The sequence below is a fragment of the Acomys russatus genome, chromosome 26 (assembly GCF_903995435.1).
Source record: "Acomys russatus chromosome 26, mAcoRus1.1, whole genome shotgun sequence".
Classification (NCBI taxonomy): domain Eukaryota; kingdom Metazoa; phylum Chordata; class Mammalia; order Rodentia; family Muridae; genus Acomys; species Acomys russatus.
Genome location: NC_067162.1, coordinates 44,063,881 through 44,081,786, shown reverse-complemented (window position 1 = coordinate 44,081,786; position 17,906 = coordinate 44,063,881).

Genomic DNA, 17,906 nt, shown 5'->3' with positions numbered 1-17,906 from the left:
AGGGGACAGGGGGCCCCAGGACATGTGCTTCAGTTCTGCCACCTATGAGAGGGCTCTGAGGCACACTCTGTAAGGCTGGGTGGCATGCTTGCAGGGTGGCCCTGGCAGATTGGGCGCCCACAAAAGTGAGTCCATCCTGCCACCCATCACCGGAGCACCTGGGACACGGGGCCCTTACGGCAGCTCCCAGCCCCCACGCTCTTGTCCTTGTGTGTCTACACTACATTCCTGGACAGCAGGCTCTTGGCCCAGCTCCTGGGTCTCTCCGTGGGTGGCCTGGTTTCTGCCTAAGCTGGGATGATGCTCCCTCTTGACCTCCCTCTGCTTTTGCTGGGCAAGGTCTCCCAGTTCCCTTCCAGGAAAGCTTTTACTCCCAGCAGGCCCCTATCCCAGCACCCACCCCCCAGGTCTCTGCCGAGGGTGGGGGGACCTGCTTTCCCAGTGTGACTGCTGATGGGGGCACCACCATGTAGCACATCTGCACTGATTGGAAGCACTGAGCCTCTGTCTTTTGAACCAGACAGGCGGCTCCACCTGGTGGGTTTTTTTCTTGTTCTTTTGGCCTCTTTTTGCGCTCTGGAGTCACAGATGCGTAAAGCTGTGCCCACGTGTAGTAGGTGGGTGCTGCTGGCCCTGCTGTGCCTGATGGAGGCTTTGACACCTTATGGCACCCCATACATGGTCACAGGATCACCAAACATGTGCCATGTGGTGGCTCCAAATGAGGACTGTCTAAGCGTAAACAAGATGCCATGTGCCAAACACATGTTATTTGCAGAGGCCAGAGGACAACCTTACCGTCATTCCTCGGGAACTGACTAGTCACCTGTTTTTTGTTTTTGTTTTTGTTTTTTCAGATAGTTTGTCATTGGCTGGGAATTCTCTAAGATGGCTAGGCTGGCCAGCCAGTGAACACTAGGGACACTTCTGTCACACTCCCACACTCACCTTTTTGTGTATATCCTGGGGATCAAGGTCTTACAAGGGATCATTTCAGGGTAGGGGGCGGGGCCTGACATTTTGACTGTACATGCACTGAAAACTGTTCCACTGGGTCAAATGGAGCCATGCCTGTATCTGACGCCCCTACCCTGCACCCCATTTCCTTGTATGGTCACATGGCTACTAGCCCATTCAGTCACTGCTCTGTGACATCTCATCAACCTCTGACACCATCGCCTATCCAAACCTTGACCTCACATAAACCCACCCATGGACTCCCTCCTCCAAGAGGCCCACAGTTCAGAATTCTAAGAGACTGAATGCATCAGATGCTGTTCCAAACAAGCTCTGTGTGTCTATCCACCCAGATTCTGGAAATAAAGGGGAGTAAAGCAAAGCTTTAGGATCCCTCTACACACTGTCAACATCTGGAACTGAGCCCTGGTGCTGCTGTGAGGCAGCTGGCCCAGGATGCCATAAGCTGCTCCACATGTGGCCATTTGTCACTCTGGGGAGAGCAGGCAGGGATGCCATCTGGGACCCAAGCTCACCATGACCATGACTGCCTCTCCTCCAGCTGCTCCTAACACCTGGCCTGTGCCCAGTGAGTGCTTGCTGCTGATGGGGTAAATTTAATCCTTGTCTATACCCCACCCTACCCCCACCTTGAGATAGAGTTTCTCTGTGTTAGCCTTGGCTGCCCAGGACTTGCTTTGTAGACCAGGCTAGCCTCGAACTCACAGAGATCCACTTGCCTCTGCCTCCCTAGTGCTGGGCTTAAAGGTGTGCGCCACCACCGCTGCACTTATCTTCATGACTACAAAGATTCTTCAGCTTCTCAGATTTAGTGATGGATGGTCCCCCAAACTAGGTTTGTAGGCCGAAGTCCCAAGGTGTAACTAAGCTAACATTCTTGGCCCTGGTTAACAGTGAAGGCCTGGGTATACATTAGGTGCTCAATAAATGCTCTTGGGTTGAGACACCAGTCTGACAGTGGTATTCAGAGACTCCGAAATGTGACCCACACGTCAGTCTTCATAATGGTAAGTTATAAAGGGACCCTGCACAGTCTCAGGACAAGAAAGGGGAGCTGCTCAGGGTACTGAGCCACACTGAGCGCTTTGTGTAGAAGGAAAAAGGCCCAAGAAGCAAACGGAACAAGTCTGCCTGGGGAGCCAGCACCTCTTTTGATCAGGGATTTGATGTGGCCACAGGATGACAGCCGCTGGATGCTTCCAGCAGAGCCCTGGGTCCCACCCTGAGGTGAGGGCCAGCTCTTTCCCCAGCTTCGTGCTGAGATGCAGAATTTGACATCCAAGCTGCAGAGCCTTTCCAGTTTATGTGACCCATGCAGCCTGAACCTTTACCCCAGCCTGGTGGGATGTCCTCCTGTGAAGTCTCTGACCTTCAGTGCACCTTCCTGAAAACTAGAGCTGGGAAGGGGGCAGGGCTTCCTCCAGGGAACCCAGGAGGCTGTCTCTCTGCCAAGGGCTTCCATCTCTAAGAAAAAGAAGAAAAACTGAATCTTTAAAATGTAGCTGGGTGGTAGTGGTGGTACATGCCTTTCATCCCAGCACTCGGGAGGTAGAGGGAGGTGGATCTGTGAGTTTGAGGCCTGCCTGATCTATAGAGTGAGTTACCAGACAGTCAGGGCTACACAGAGAAACCCTGTCTTGAAAAATCAATACATACACCACAGATAGATAGATAGATAGATAGATAGATAGATAGATAGATAGATAGAGATATGGCTAATGCTGTGCTTGGCGACTCAGGGTCAGGAGGCAGAGGGCACAGTGATCACTAACAGTCACACTCCTCCGGGGAGACAGAACAGTTTCAAGCATGCCGATCAGACCAGACAAAATTGGTACTGACTCACACTACCATGTGAATGACTTCCCAGTACAGAGAAACATGATGGCGTGGGATGTAGTGGGCGTCTTGGTATCTTTAAAACTTCAGTTATACAAACATGGTTCTGTTTTAATCCCAGGCGTGGGATGTGGGGCTGCTTCAGACTGCCCACAGCAGCAGACTATTTGCCTTGTACAGGCTCTGAGGAAGGTGTGATCTTTGCCAGCTGCAGAGGGTTTAATTCAGAGGACTCCAGAGATAGAATGCATGCCAAGGCCCAGAGGTTGTACCTGTTGCTCCCACCCCCCCACCCCCCGCTGCTTCTGGCTGCTGTTGATACAATTTGATAGGTAGTAGTAGTTGGAGGTACCCTAAAACGAAGATTGGGCTGGCCCTAAGGAACCCAAGGACCCTAACCAGCAGGAAGTAGCCAAAGAGACTGGCGCTCCCTCCCTCTTCCCACTAACCTTTTTTCTCTCCTACCTGGTGTTGGGGTGTTGGAAGAGATTGGGGTGGAGAAGAGAGGCAGAGGCGTAAGAATCCCAGTTTAAAAAAAAAAAAAAAGATTTAAAAAGTAAAGATGCTAACAGTAAGAGGCACGGAGTTCATTGGGTAGTTCGTCCATCTATTCAGGCCTTTGTGTATCTTGTCAGGCCTAAGAACACCAAGGGAGAGGACACAAGGCCCCTCTGTGCCTCTGGGGCTTTACTACCAAGTGGAGGAGTCAGATACTAACCAGGCGTTCTGATAACCGTATCTGTGGCAGCCACCATTCTGAGGGTTCAGACAATGGCCTCCCACTTGGCCAGCCCCACTCTGTCCACTGGATCCCATCGGCGGCAGCGTCTTATCTCAGGATAACACCTGGCTGAGTTAAAGCTAGGCATGGTGGCACACAGCTGTCACCCTAGCCTCTGGGAGGCTAAGGCAGGAGGATTACAAGAAGTTAGAGATCGGGTTGAGCTGCAGAGTGGTGCTGCGTCTCCAAGGGACAGTGCTTGTTTCCCAGTCATGGTAGCAACAGCCTTAGGTGGCTGGGCACGCTGCCTCCATCTTGCAGAGGAGGCCTGAGGGCCAGAGAGGACACAGCAGAGAGGCAGAGAGGAGCAGTTGGGGACCAGAGCCTGTGCTTAGAACTGCTGTGTCCCATGACCAGAGGAGGTCTAGGCATTTTGGGGAGATTGTGGGGGGGGGGGTGAAGCCAGAAGCCACAGGAGGCTTAGTGGGGGCCAGGCTGGGGGAAACAAGCTGAGACCTCAGGGCCTGGAGCGTGGGGAGGGCAGAGAGAACGCAGGCAGGGGACCTCAGCCGTGGCTGTGTGTCCCCAAGTGACTGGGCGGTGCCATACAGAGCCATTGTTTTGCCAGGTCGAGGGCTGGCTTGCAGCCGTGAACCTTTCCTGCATTAAAAATACACTAACAACATTTTTCTTCTGGTGCATTGATTTGGGAAAAAAAAAAAAAAAAAGAAAGAAAGAAAAAAAAAAAAGACCAGATTAAATCCAAGCCACATCACGTCCTTTTTTTCTTTTTAAAAATAATTGTTTGTAAGACAGGGTGTCGTGCAGCCCCAGGCTGGGCTTGAACTCCATATTATATAGCTGAACTTTCTTCAAAATTACACTTATTTATTTTGGAAGGAGACACCATGGTGTGGGTGTGGAAGTCAGAAGGCATCTTTTAAGAGTCCACCATATGGGTCCCAGAGGGTGGACTCAGTGGCCAGACGTGGCCTTTATCCACTGAGCTGTCTCACCAGCCCTGGAATTTCAGGTCCCCCCTGTCTCCACCTCCTGGGTGTTGAAATTACAGATATATGTCACCATGTCTAGTTTATGTGGCACAGCCTTAGCCCCTTTCCTTGAGATATAAAGAGACATTCAGATGTGTTAAAAGCTGTCCGTTGGGAACCTGGGCCGTGTGTCCAAGCACACTGCTGTGTGACCTCTGACAAGTTTCTAACCTCTCTGAGCTGTGAGTGTCTGGGCTCTGACACAGCAGCCCCATGGTGTACCCTGGAGCCCTTTGTAACCACTGTGGCTCCCTTGTGGAGGCGAGGGCCGGGGCTAGGAATGGAAAGAGGGATGGGAAAAGCCTTCCCAGTTGCACAGGGCGCCCGCCCCACTGGCTCCACTCCTGGCTGGAAATGGAAACAGATGTTGCCCTGGACAGTCTTGTCCTTTGAGAACCAGACCCTGGCCGCCCGGCCACTGACCTCCACTTAGCATCCTTCCACTTAGAGCTCACTGTCCTCCCAACCAGGGAGCTCTCCCCACTTCCTCCCCAGCCCGCAGCAACCTGCCCCTCCCTCCTGCTAGCCCACATTGACCCATCCAGGGCCAGTCTCTAGGAACTAGTCCCACCATTAGCTTTGGGCCCTTGCCTTCGGAACTGTCACAGGGAGGGGACCCCCCTTTCAACCAAGGGACAGCCCAAGGCCAAAGGCACTCAAGTCCCAAGGCCAGGCTGGCCTGGCTGGGCTCTTAGCCAAGGGCCCCTCTACTGTAGAACCAGGCCTCAACCATGCTTTCCTGACTCATCCCCAAACTTAGTGGGCCTTTGTGTACATTTCCCTCTGGAGGCAAATCTGAGCTAAACCACAAGGAAGGCAACTTCCCTGACAGCTTTGGCAGTGCCTCTCTTACCCTGGCAGCACTTCAGTGTCCCGTTTGGGAGAGGCTGAGGCCACACCACATCTGGGTCTACAATAAGGGCCCTGGAACCAGAACTCCATTCCGTGAAAACAGAGCCGTGTACCTGAGTATAGTTATACACACATATATTCCCAAACCTTGGGAGGCAGATCTCTGTGAGTTCAAGGGCAGCCAGGTCTACAGAGTGAGTGCCAGGACAGCCAGGGCTACGCAGAGAAACCCTGACTCACACAAAGAGAAATGTGACCTCTCCCTACCTGCTACACTGGGTCTCGTGTCCCTCCATACTCCCACCTGTACCCCTACCACAGTACCCTGCCCCGCCTCCACCCACCATTGGTCCATATGGTTTGTCTTACAGGGTACTTAGTGTGGGGATATTGGGAGGTGATGGCTTCTTTAAGAGGAGGGGCCTAGGAGGGCCTTTCCTCTCTGAAGACAAGCCTATGGGAGGGTTTATGGGGTGCATAAAAGCCCCTGCATCACCTGCCTTCCCATCAGCATTGTGATCTCTCCCACACACAAACACTCCCACAGTGATACACAGTTTTCCCTGTGTGTCCCTGACTGACCTGGAACTCTCTATGTAGACCAGGCTAGCCTTGAACTCACAGAGCTTCATCTGCTGGGATTAAAGGTGTGTGCCACCATGCATAGTTAATACTGTTTCTTTTCTGTTTTCTTTCTTTTTTTGTTTTGGTTTTTTTTTGGGGGGAGGGGGTTGTTTGTTTGTTTGTTTTTCCTTCGAAGACTGAGTTTTTCTGTATAACCCTGACTGTCCTGGAACTCACTCTGTAGACCAGGCTGGCCTTGAACTCAGAGATCCATCTGCCTCTGCTTCTGCCTCCGAAGTGCTGGGACTAATGGGCTGCACCTCCACTGTCTGGTGTTAGTGCTATTTCTTATCTACAGAGCTCTGCTGCCCTTGAAGAGGAGCCTCTAGGCACAGCTTCCAAGCTTACTGCTGGAGCCAGGAGCATGGGAGAGATCACCCATCCCGGGGCCTTGCTTTCACAGAGGCCAGGAGGAGGCTGAGCTGAAGGCCTGGATCGTAAGCCGTCATAGCAACACTGTTAATACGTACAGTTACGTTGACAGTCCTCGGTGGAAGACAGATCAGAACTCACAGAGTGGCATCCTTTCCTTCCCCGTGTCCACTGTGCTCCCCTAAGCCCATCGAACAGTCCCAGGATGAGACCTGAGGTCCATCCTTGTCTTCAGCCAGCCTGACCCGAGGAGAGCAACCGGGGGACCCAAGGCTCCCATCTGGCCTACATAGGCACCTGCTCACAAAGCCGGACGTGGTGGCGTACGCCCTTAATCCCAGCACTCAGGAGGCAGAGGCAGGTGGATCACTGTTAGCTCAAGGCCAGCCTGGTCTACAAAGCAAGTTCAGGACAGCCAAGGCTACACAGAGAAACCCTGTCTCAAAACACCAACCAACCAACCAAACAAACAAAAACACAAGTAAAATAATTTATAAATGATATAAATAAAACAAACAAAAATAAAATCTTTTAAAACAACACCTTTGCTTTTTTGCCTAGGCTTCTTGTGTGTGTGTTTGGGGTCTGGGGTGTTAGGTCCCTGGAAGGAAAATTCCTTGGGAATGAAAATGGAACTTTAGTGTCCCCTGCCGGCAAGGCCTGAGACGGAGGGAGCTGGCCACCGTTTGTCACCCAGTCATGCAGATCGTGGGGCCTACAGAAAACCACCTAAGGCAGCACACCATTCTTTGTATCAAACAAGCAAATAAACAAGCTGCCATATTGACCAGACCAGCCCCACTTTGCTCACAGGGTGGCTGCGAACCCTGGCTGCCTCCATCTGTCACATGACATTCTGGGGCCCTGGACCTGTGCTTCCTGATGATGTATGTGCTGGGCAGAAGTTGCGGAAGGCTGAGCTGGGCTGGAGAAGGGGGAGAAAGCCTAAAGAAGAGATGTGGGACTGCCCACCCACACTGAGGGTAGTGAGGGGCCTCTCTCTATATAGGGCTGGCTTGTGGCGCCACCTGCTGGACCCAGTCGGTACGCTCTGTTCCTCTGGAAAAGAATTCATTTATTAAAGGAAAAAAAAAAAAAAATGAAGGCTGTTCACATGGCAGACCAGGAAGCAGAGAATACAATGGGTACAGGGGTGCCTAGTCTAACCTTCAGCTTTTCCCAGCTGGAGTCTACCTCCTAAACCTCACCCCTTACCCCCGCAACTTCCCAAAGTGGCGCTGCTAGGAAGGACCGATTTTTAAAGCATGCCATTGTGAGGGCAGTTCAGACGCAAGCCACAAAGTGTATGACTGAGACCTGGCCATAGCAGATGGCCCTGCCTGACCCAGGTGGACCCACTGTGGTCCCAAGATGTATGACATATAGGAACGTGGGAGCCTGAGAAGATCCACACAAGGCTGGAGGCAAAGGTCAGAGCCACAGAGAGGACACGGCTGCTGGCTTGGATGATGGAGAGAGGGGCTGTGAACAGAGGAGAGACAGCCTCAAGGAGCTGGGAGGACACAGTGGGCCTTCAGTGGGAACCAGCGGATGCCAGACCTATTTCACACTGAACTCTAGAACCCTAGTGTGGTGCTAGCTCCAAGCTATTTAAGCTTCCTAGAGGTGAGTTGCTAAATGCTAAAATGCTAAGAAAGGCACATGTGACTTTGGCGAGGAAACCAGCATGGAAGTACATCAGTTTGGAGATGCTCCGAGGGCCACTGCACTCCCCCTCACGGGGTACTCCGCCTCGTGTGTCCTTGACAGACAAGATTCAGACTTGGCTGTGTCCTCTGTCCTCACTGCCTCCTCCCTCAGTCCTGGCCCCATTGCCTCCCTGGACCAGGCCCTTCTGCATATTCTAAGGCATGAACACTCCATGAGCGTGCCACCAAGAATAACTCACTCTGCTAGAGAGAAAGTTTCATGCCTGCCTTCTCACTGATGGAGGCGTCAGCCCGAATGCCACCTCACTTAGTGCAGCCCCTGTCACTGCTCAATTTCAACTGTCTCCACAGCACCAGGACCCCTATGTCTTCCTGTCTGCTTTGCCCATGGTCTGTCTCCTGCAGGGGTACAGTGACCTTGCCTGCCTTTTGTGCTAATGACTCTCGGGTAGAATGTGGGGTATAGCAGATGTTCGGATATCACATGGTTGGAGCGGAAAGAAGGGGAAGATTCATCGAAGGATAGAAGTATGGGGAGAAAGGGAGGGTGGACGGGTAAAAACCTGTTCCTTTAGACAACCGGGGAAACGGAAGGTCTGCTGGGAAGAAAAAGAGGCAGTTGGAGGGATGACTTGAGATAATGTGGGTGGATGTCAAGATGGCCAGGGAGATGAGAGAATAGGGAGATGGAAGGACTTCCGGATGGGGGAAAGGATGGGTGGGTGGGAAAGTGGGAAAATGGGTTAGTGGAAGCATGGAAGGAAAGAGTGGTGGACAGCTAAGTGGATGGGGAATGGACAGGCGACAAACGTTTGGTGGGGGAGGAGCACTGGCTCGTAAAGAGTGAGTTTATGAGCCGGGCATGGTGGCACACGCCTTTAATCCCAGCACTTGGGAGGCAGAGGCAGGGGGATCGCTGTGAGTTCGAGGCCGGCCTGCTCTACAAAGCAAGTCCAGGACAGCCAAGGCTACACAGAAAGACCCTGTCTCGAAAAACCAAAACCAAACCAAACCAGAATGCCCAAAACCCAAACAAACAAAACAAAACAAACAAACAAACAAACAAAAACAAAACAAAACAAAACACAAGAGTGGGCTTGTGAGAGTGGGAGTGGATTCTGGCTGGTGTGGTGCTTTGAAAGAAAATCCCCCGTCCCCACAGGCCCACAGGAAGTGGCAGTATTAGGAGGCGTGGCCTTGTTTAAGGAAGTGTGAGGTGTCAGATGCTCAAGCCAGTGGCTTGTGTCTCTTCCTGCTGCCTGTGGATCCAGATATAGAACTCTCAGCTCCGTCTCCAGCCTCATGTTCTGCCTGCGTGCCACCATTTCCCTGCTATTATGGACTGAATAAACCTCTGAATTTAATATTTTCCTTTAGAAGAGTTGCCCTGGTGTCTCTTCACAGCAGTAAAAAAATGGGCACGAGTGAATGGAGGAGAGACGACAGGGGAGGGAAGGAAGGATACATGCAAAATCCTCTATGATGCCTCTATTGCATTGAGTTGACACTGCACACTGCCCATGTGCTTGTGAGTGTGCATGTGTGACCGTGTGCACATGAATGTGTTTATGTGAGAGTACGTGTGAATGACTGTGCTATATGAGTGTGCATGTGTGAGTGTGTGCGTGTTACATGAGTGTGTGCACGTGTGTGCATTCATGCGAGCGTGTGTGCACATGCATGTTTGCATGTGAGGGGAGGGGGATCCACCTTCTGATACTGATACCTGTTATTGCCAAGTGGCAGAAGACATGGATGTTAGCACCTCCAACTATCAAAGCCAAACTCATCTTAACTCCATCTATATTTACCGAGGTTTTCCCTGGTCCTGGCTCCCTGTGCAGCTGTGACATAGCCTCTTTATCAGCAGATCTGGGTAATGCCTGTTCAAAACATAAGCAGTAACTTCCGTGCACTGACCTCCTTCCAAAACACTTGAGCACACTGTTTCTAGGCAAGTGCAGCTTCCAGGACACTTTCCCTTCCTGGCCCCAGCCTACCTCCCTAGCACCATCCCTTACCCTGTGCTTGTTTTTCATTTAAACCCTTCACAGCATGTGACCCCAGGCTAGCCCACTGCACGGCCTCCTCTGAGCATCTGAACGCGCTGTTATCTCATCCTAGATCACTGCTTTTATTCTGTCTTTCTAGGGCAGTGGTTCTCAACCTGTGGGGTTTGACCCATTTAAGACCATCAGAAGGGCTGGAGAGATGGCTCAGAGGTTAAGAGCACCGACTGCTCTTCCAAAGGTCCTGAGTTCAATTCCCAGCAACCTCACAACCGTCTATAACGAGATCTTGTGCCCTCTTCTGGCATGCAGGTGTACATGCAGGAAGAATACTGTATAATAAACACATCATTAGGGGGCTGGAGAGATGGCTCAGAGGTTAAGAACACTGGCTGTTCTTCCAAAGGTCCTGAGTTCAATTCCCAGCAACCACATGGTGGCTCACAACCATCTATAATGTGATCTGATGCCCTCTTGTGGCCTGAAGGTGTAGATGCAGGCAGAGCACTGTGTACATAACAAATAAATAAATATTAAAAAAATAAATAAATACATCATTCAAAAAAAGACCATCAGGAATATCAGATATTTATATTTTGGTTCACAACAGTAGCAAAATTGCACTTACAATGTAACAACAAAAATAATTTCATGGCTAGGGGTCACTACAACACAAGGAACTGTGGTAGAGGGTCATGGTGTTAGGAAGGTTGAGAACCACTGCTTTAGGAAATGCCTCTTGCTCATTTTTTGCTTGTTTTGTTTTTGTTTTTCAAGACAGGGTTTCTCTGTGTAGCCTTCCTGTCCTGGGCTCACTTTGTAGACCAGGCTGACCTCGAACTCACAGCAATCTGCTTGCCTCTGCCTCCTGAGTGCTGGGATTAAAGGCGTGTGCCACCATGCTCAGCTATGCCTCTTGTTCTTAAAGCCTAGTTCTGGCTTACGTCATCTTTCAGCCCCATTTCCACAGCTGCAGTCACCTTCTCGCCTGCTCAAACTGACCCTTCCACATGATCCATATTCTTGAAGGATCTACTCAGCTGCCCAGGCCAGAGGTCCAAGGGGAACCCAAGATGTCTTCATCCTTCATGACCACCAAACACACAAGGCTGCAGAAGTCCTCATGGAGCCCTTGTCCCCCACCTGCCACCACAGAGGCACAACACCTCCCTGCTGGTGGCCTGCCCCATCCCAGCTCCCTCCATCCACACCCTGGCAATCTACAGTAGAGCTTCAGTGGGGCCCGGTCTCTGTTCTGAGAGACTTAGATTGAAACTCCAAATCCTTCCCTGGTAACAGGGTCTGTATCCCACGGGCCCCTTCTACCCAGGGGCTTCTCTTCAGCTGGCTAAGCGGCAAGTGCTGGAAATTTCTACCACCTTAAGCAGAGCCTGTTTGGTCCACCACCTTGGCCTAGAGAGCAACAGTAATTATCACCACCACTAGCAAAAAATCAGCACAGCAGATGCTGCTCTGGTCACTCTGCTGGACTGGGCACTCAATGCTTTTCAGACAAACTCAATAGGTCCACACAGGAAGTGAGACAGACAGACAGACAGACAGACAGACAGACACACACACACACACACATTCCCTTTCTATAGAGAGAGGATTATTTCCATATGATCAATGTCATCCCCATTTGACAGGTGAGAAGACTGGGGCATAGAGCATCGGTGACTGCCCCTACTCTTAGCAAGTGCAGTTAACATTGGAGCCCAGGCTGCCCAGTGGCAGAGTCCTCTTACAAGGGCAGAGGCAGGTGGATTGCTGTGAGTTCAAGGCCAGACTGCTCTACAAAGTAAGTTCAGGACAGCCAAGGCTAACACAGAGAAACCCTGTCTCGAAAAACCAGAAAACAAACAAACAAACAAACAAAAAACCAAACACCCATAAGTACATCGATACAGGAAAACTCATGGACCAATGCTGGCACCAAGCACTTGTTTTGGCCCCGCCTCCTGGATTGGCCTTGTGACTCACTTGACCAATAGAAAGCCCGGAAGCATGAAGGTCTGGGAAAGCCAGCACTAAGTGCTAAGCAGGCTGCTGGGAGGAGGCACAGGTTGGATGCTGAGCTCTGGGCAAAGCCCTGATGTTGGAGGCCACCCTGGGCATTCTGCTGTAACACAGCTCAGTTCCAGTGTCCAGGCTCCCGTTGGTATGAGTGAGCTCCAGGGACATCAGGCCCAGCAACCCATGACCTCAGAAGAGAACTGGAAGCCATGGTCAGCCCCTGCCTCTGGCTTGGTTCTATTTTGTTTGGGAAGTTTTGTTCAGTCAGGGTCATGTAGCCCAGGCTGGCCTTGAAGTCCATAGGTAACCGAGGCTGGCCTTGGACTCCTAATTCTACCATCTCTGCCTATCAAGTGTTTGGATTAAAGGTGGCACCAACACAGCAGGTTTTACTCAGTGCTGGGGGTGGAGCCCAGGGATTCGCAGCCCTCGGCTCACCTTCGAACCTCTCTTTCCCCATATGAAAAGCAGAAACATGAGCCGGGCGTGGTGGCGCACGCCTTTAATCTCAGCACTCGGGAGGCAGAGGCAGGCGGATTGCTGTGAGTTCGAGGCCAGCCTGGTCGACAAAGTGAGTCCAGGAATGGCCAAGGCTACACAGAGAAACCCTGTCTCGAAAAACAAAACAAAACAAAACAAAAAAAGCAGAAACAGTACCTCCTGCCTCCCAGGTTTGCTGTGTGGGTGGCCTTCCCAGACAAGATGGTCTGCAGTGAGTGCTCAGGCATTTCTAACCTGGGACCAGCATACAACCCCATGCGCCGTGACTCAAGTCCAGGCCACTGTCCCATCCTCAGATGACCCAGGAACACAGGCCTCTGCTCCTCCCTTGTGTCATCCCCTATGGCTGTGGCCAATATGGTGCTGGGCACATGGCACCAGGTGGGGCGATCATAGGCTCTGGAGACCCCAGGTTCTGAGCACTTATCCCATCCAGATGTGAACAAGCTCCCACATCTGGCAATAAAACAATGTGCATATGCACATCTGCATACTGTGAATAATCACAGTACTCATAAATGACTTTGGCTCTGGCCTGCTGTGCTGAGAACACTGCAAAGGTCCTTGTCACCAAAAAAGCTGACGGTGTGCACAGGCAGGTGAGTGCAAGACAGTGGAGGCCCAAGAGATCAGCATGAAACCACCGCGCCCGACCCCCACCGCCAATTCCTAACTGTCACCTCCACCCCATGCCCACTACCCTGTGGATTATTCAATAATGCCTTTTTATTTGTGCATTGTTTGTTGTCTGGGGTTGGAGATGTCCCCAAATTAGAAAGTTGGCTGCACAACTCTGAGTATACCAAAGATCAGTCCCAGAGTCACAGGCTCCAACAGAGTGGATTTGTGGCACATAAACTGTTTAAAGTGTCCAAACTGCTCTCACAGAGGACTAGGGTTCAGTTCCCAGCATGTGCATGAAGAGTCACAACCACCTGTGGCTCCAGTTCCAGGGGATCTGACACTGCCCTCCTCTGCTCTCCATAGGCTGCTGCACATACATATACACATAGACACAATTTTATATTTAATAATTAAGGCAGTAAGATGTAAGGTAATAAAGATAGTAAGGTATAGTAAGATATTATAATAATATATTAAGCAGATATTGTGTTGTAGAGGAGTTTATTAAATGAGCATGGGGGGAGAGGGAATAGGGGGGAGGGGTACCCCAGAGAGAGAGGGACAGAGGAAGAATGAGAAGAGAAAGAAAGAGCGGTAAGAGAGGGACCTCATGGAGGGTCTGCTCTTTTATATGACCCTGGGCAGGGCCATGCCCCTGTGGCAGATAAGCAATGACATCACAGGTAGGCAGATTGAAGCGGAATCCTAACACACATAAAATAAATAAATACATATTTTTTTAATTAAAAAAAAAAAAAAAAAAAGCATGGATCATGGGATGGGGCTTGGTGAGTCAGGTGCTTGCCTGGCCTGGACCAAGCCCTGGGTTCCCAGTGCCACACAAACTGGATGGGATGGAGTCAGTCCATAATCTCAGCACTACCTCAGGGAGGTAGAGGCAGGAGAATTACAATTTCAAGGTTATCCTTGGCTACATAGTGAGTTGAGGCCAGCCTGGACTACAAGAGACCCTGACAACAGACAAGCAAAGCAAATTGGTAGGAAGAAGGGGGAAAATCCAGGGGATTTTTACAATCAGATGCATCAAGGTAGCCATTGTTGGGGGATGGTATGGTGTATTTTGATGCTAATTAATAAAAAGCCATCCCACCTGGGCAGGGCAGAGGAGCTAGAGGTGTGGCTAAGGTTCCAGAAAGAGGAGAGAGAGGAATCCTGGGAAGGAGAAGAGAGATCACCAGGAGGAGGAAGGAGACCTGAGGAGGAGAGGAAGGCTGCCATGGGTTAGCTGGAGAGGCACATGGCCGGTGTGGATGGAGAATCTGGCCCAGATGAAAAACATTAGCAAGTATTTGGGATTATAGATGGGAGGTAGCTTGATAGAAGTTATTAGGAGCAGATGGCGTGGGATTGAGGCAGGGATCCCACGCCTGCCCCACTATGGGAAGTAGTTTAGAGGATTAATATCTGCCCTGCCTCGGGTTAACTAAGGCTATTTTAAAATATAACAAATGTCAGTGTCTTTAATTGATCACCAGCCAGGTCTACTGATAATACCAATAATACTGATAATTTAAAAACAATAAGCCATGACCCAGGGTTAGTTGTGGAGCAATGTAGCCCCTAAAAACCATGTCCCATGCTCCATCTCAACCCCTCCCCCACCACTGAGAGGTGACCATGGCCCAGACTTCTGGGGCAGAAGCTAAAGTCAGTCAGAACGCTCACTCCTTCATGCCTGCTTCTACTCAGCCTGTCTGTGAGATCCACCCAGGCCGACCATCTTCAGGCCTCAAGCAGACACTCCTGTCACGGGACAGCCCCAGACTGTTGCCAGTCACAGTGGCACGTGTTCAGTTTAGCAGACACTGTTCCAAAGAGCTCGGTGCAAACCTGCCTTACTCCCACTGTGTTGCCATTACTCCCAGACCAAATCGCGTCACACCCACGGGCTGTTTTTTTGTTTGGTTGTTTGTTTTTTGGCCTGGGAGTTGCCAGTATCGAAATCGAATCTCTGTATTTACTTTATAGCTCTGTCTGAAAGCCACCTCCACCCTCCGCAGTCATGGATGGCAGGGGCAGCAGGCTGAGAACCTCAAGCTCCAGGACAAATTCCTGGAATTGCCAAACGGCTTCCTCAGCTGGGAAATGGGATGAGATAAGAGACCAATGACCAGTGCCAGCTGGATCCAGAGAAATGGTCCAGGGAAGCATAGTGTCCAGGGCCAGGCTTAGCGGCTGTGGCTGGTCCTCCTACCTGCTCAGGCTGCGGTGCAGGAGGTTAGCCTTCCTTTCTTCCTCCCTTCTTCCCTCCTTCCCTTCCTTCTTAACTCCCTCCTCCTTCTGAAAGAACAGCTTTGATCCGCCAGCCTCCTCGCCTGATCACAGCTGTGCCCCATGATACCCAGCTTGCACCTGCGGTTTCTTATCTCACCACCCATGTGTCTAAGTAGAAATCCTCAAAGGTCAGGCAGGCCCTGCTATGTCCTCCCAAAGCCCTTAGCCGAGTAAGCATTCTGAGGTGAGCTCTGGCCCTAAATGGCCTGTCCTGCAGGTCACACATTTCTCCTTTCAAACCTGTTTCTGAATCCTGTGCCTGGTTTCGCTGTTCTAACTTCCGGTTTTTTTAAGTTTCTCAAGGCGAAGTTTATGTTAAAAGCAAATATGTATGCAAACAATAGTGTTTTAATTACTGTTAAAATAAGAGCTACCTTTGTCATCTAGTCAGCCTTGGGCCTTTGCATCTGCAACTTGGATAACCTAGAGAGGGCTCAGAGGCTGACATTCAAAATCCGGTGGTCCTCGGTATGGTGTGACGTGTCTCAAACTTCCTCCGTGACCTCGAAGAGGCCCAAGGTACCATTCACCCCACTCCCTAGATGAGGGAACTAAGGCCCAGAGAGTTCTATTGGCAAGTAGGTGAGCCCAGGAGCTTACTTCCTGGGCAAGGAGTGGGACTGGGGTCTAGCAGCCATCCCAGCTTTGTATAATAGGGGAACCCTTAAACTTTGGGGAGGGGTGGAAACAGGAAAGGATTTGCCTACTCTGTGGCTAGAAAGGGAAATGGGAGGCTGGAGGGTAAAAGACCACCAAAGGCCTTGAGTTTATGACTCCTGGGAAAATTAGGCTTTAGGGAGAGCTGGGGCACCTTTCCTTGGCAGGTGGCAGCTGAGGATGGGGTGCGATTCTGCAGCTGTGTTCCAGGCAGTCCACAACACCCTAAGTGCTTGCCTTTTATCTCCCCTAATTCTCCCTTGATGAGCACTTAGCATAATTGAAGTGGTGGCACCGGGAGATAAATCCAGCTAAGCTCTTCCAGCTGAGCTGGGGGAATCAATCAAATCCCCTGCTGAGATATTCAGTCATTAGCACCTCCCTAATCCAGAGGTGGTTTAAGCCTGCCTGCCTCTCTCAGGAGCTTGGTGGGGTGGGGCACCAGGAAACCAGGTCCCCTGCCACCTCCTGCCAACGATGTGGGATGGAGCAGGTGGTTTCCGTGGCCAAGGAGGAGGCATTGGGAGGTGGAAACAAACAGAAATGGGCTGGCAGCTTGCCGAGGCCAAAGGAGCAACTTGGCAGACCAGCTGCACATACACACACACACACACACACACACACACACACACACACACACACACACACCTGTCCTGAATTTAAGACTTGCTCAACAGAACTGAGATAAATGCAGAACCTCCATCTCATTCACTTCCTGTTTGCTATTGTGCAAGTAAGGTCCTGAGCTCACTTACCAGCCTCGGAAGCCTAACAGAGGTGTCCAGTCTCCCTTGGCCTCAGTGGCTTCATCTGGAGACTGGGGTAAATGATAACCCAGCTCCCCATAAAGTAGCAAAAGTTAAGGAACATTCCAGAAAAGCTGCAGGCAGGCCTGAAGTAGCCAGATGCCGGCCAGCACCTCCTCCAAGGAGCAAGTCACCAGGGCACAAGTTAAACTGCTAGCTAGGAAACACTTGAAGAGTGCACGGGAGCGAAACACAACACGGCAGCTGTCTTTACATAGAAGCCCTGGGACACTGGAGAGATGGCTCAGTGGGTGACAGCATTGACTTTGGAAACAGGAGGACCTGGGGTTGAGTCCTAGCGCGTGGGTAAAAGCTGGTGCAGCCGCAATGTTCCTATAACCTCAGAACCGAAGGGGAGGACCCTGAGAGCTTCCAGCTCATGGCAGACCCTGTCTTAGGGCAATATGGCAGAGAGGAGCGGAGGAAGACATCTGAGGGCCTGCTTTGGCCTCTGCATGGGTATGTAAGGGCGTGTGCACCTGTGAACTCATGTGGATGCTACACACACACACACACACACACACACACAATACAGCACAACCACCATACATACACACCACACAACACGCACACATCGCGTGCCATACATTAACACATCTTAACACACACCATAATAAACATACAGGTCACACACCATAGACACACACTACCCCACACACACTATACACCATACATACCACATGCCACACATAAACACATGACAACACATGTATCATAGACACACACACTACACTCGCCATACGCAAACACCACACACCATAACATACCATGTACATACACACACAAATGAAATAAAGACTTTTCTTATCCTTTAAAAATGGAGCCAGCGGTGATGCTTACACCTTTATTTATTTATTATTTATTTATTTTTGGTTTTTCGAGACAGGGTT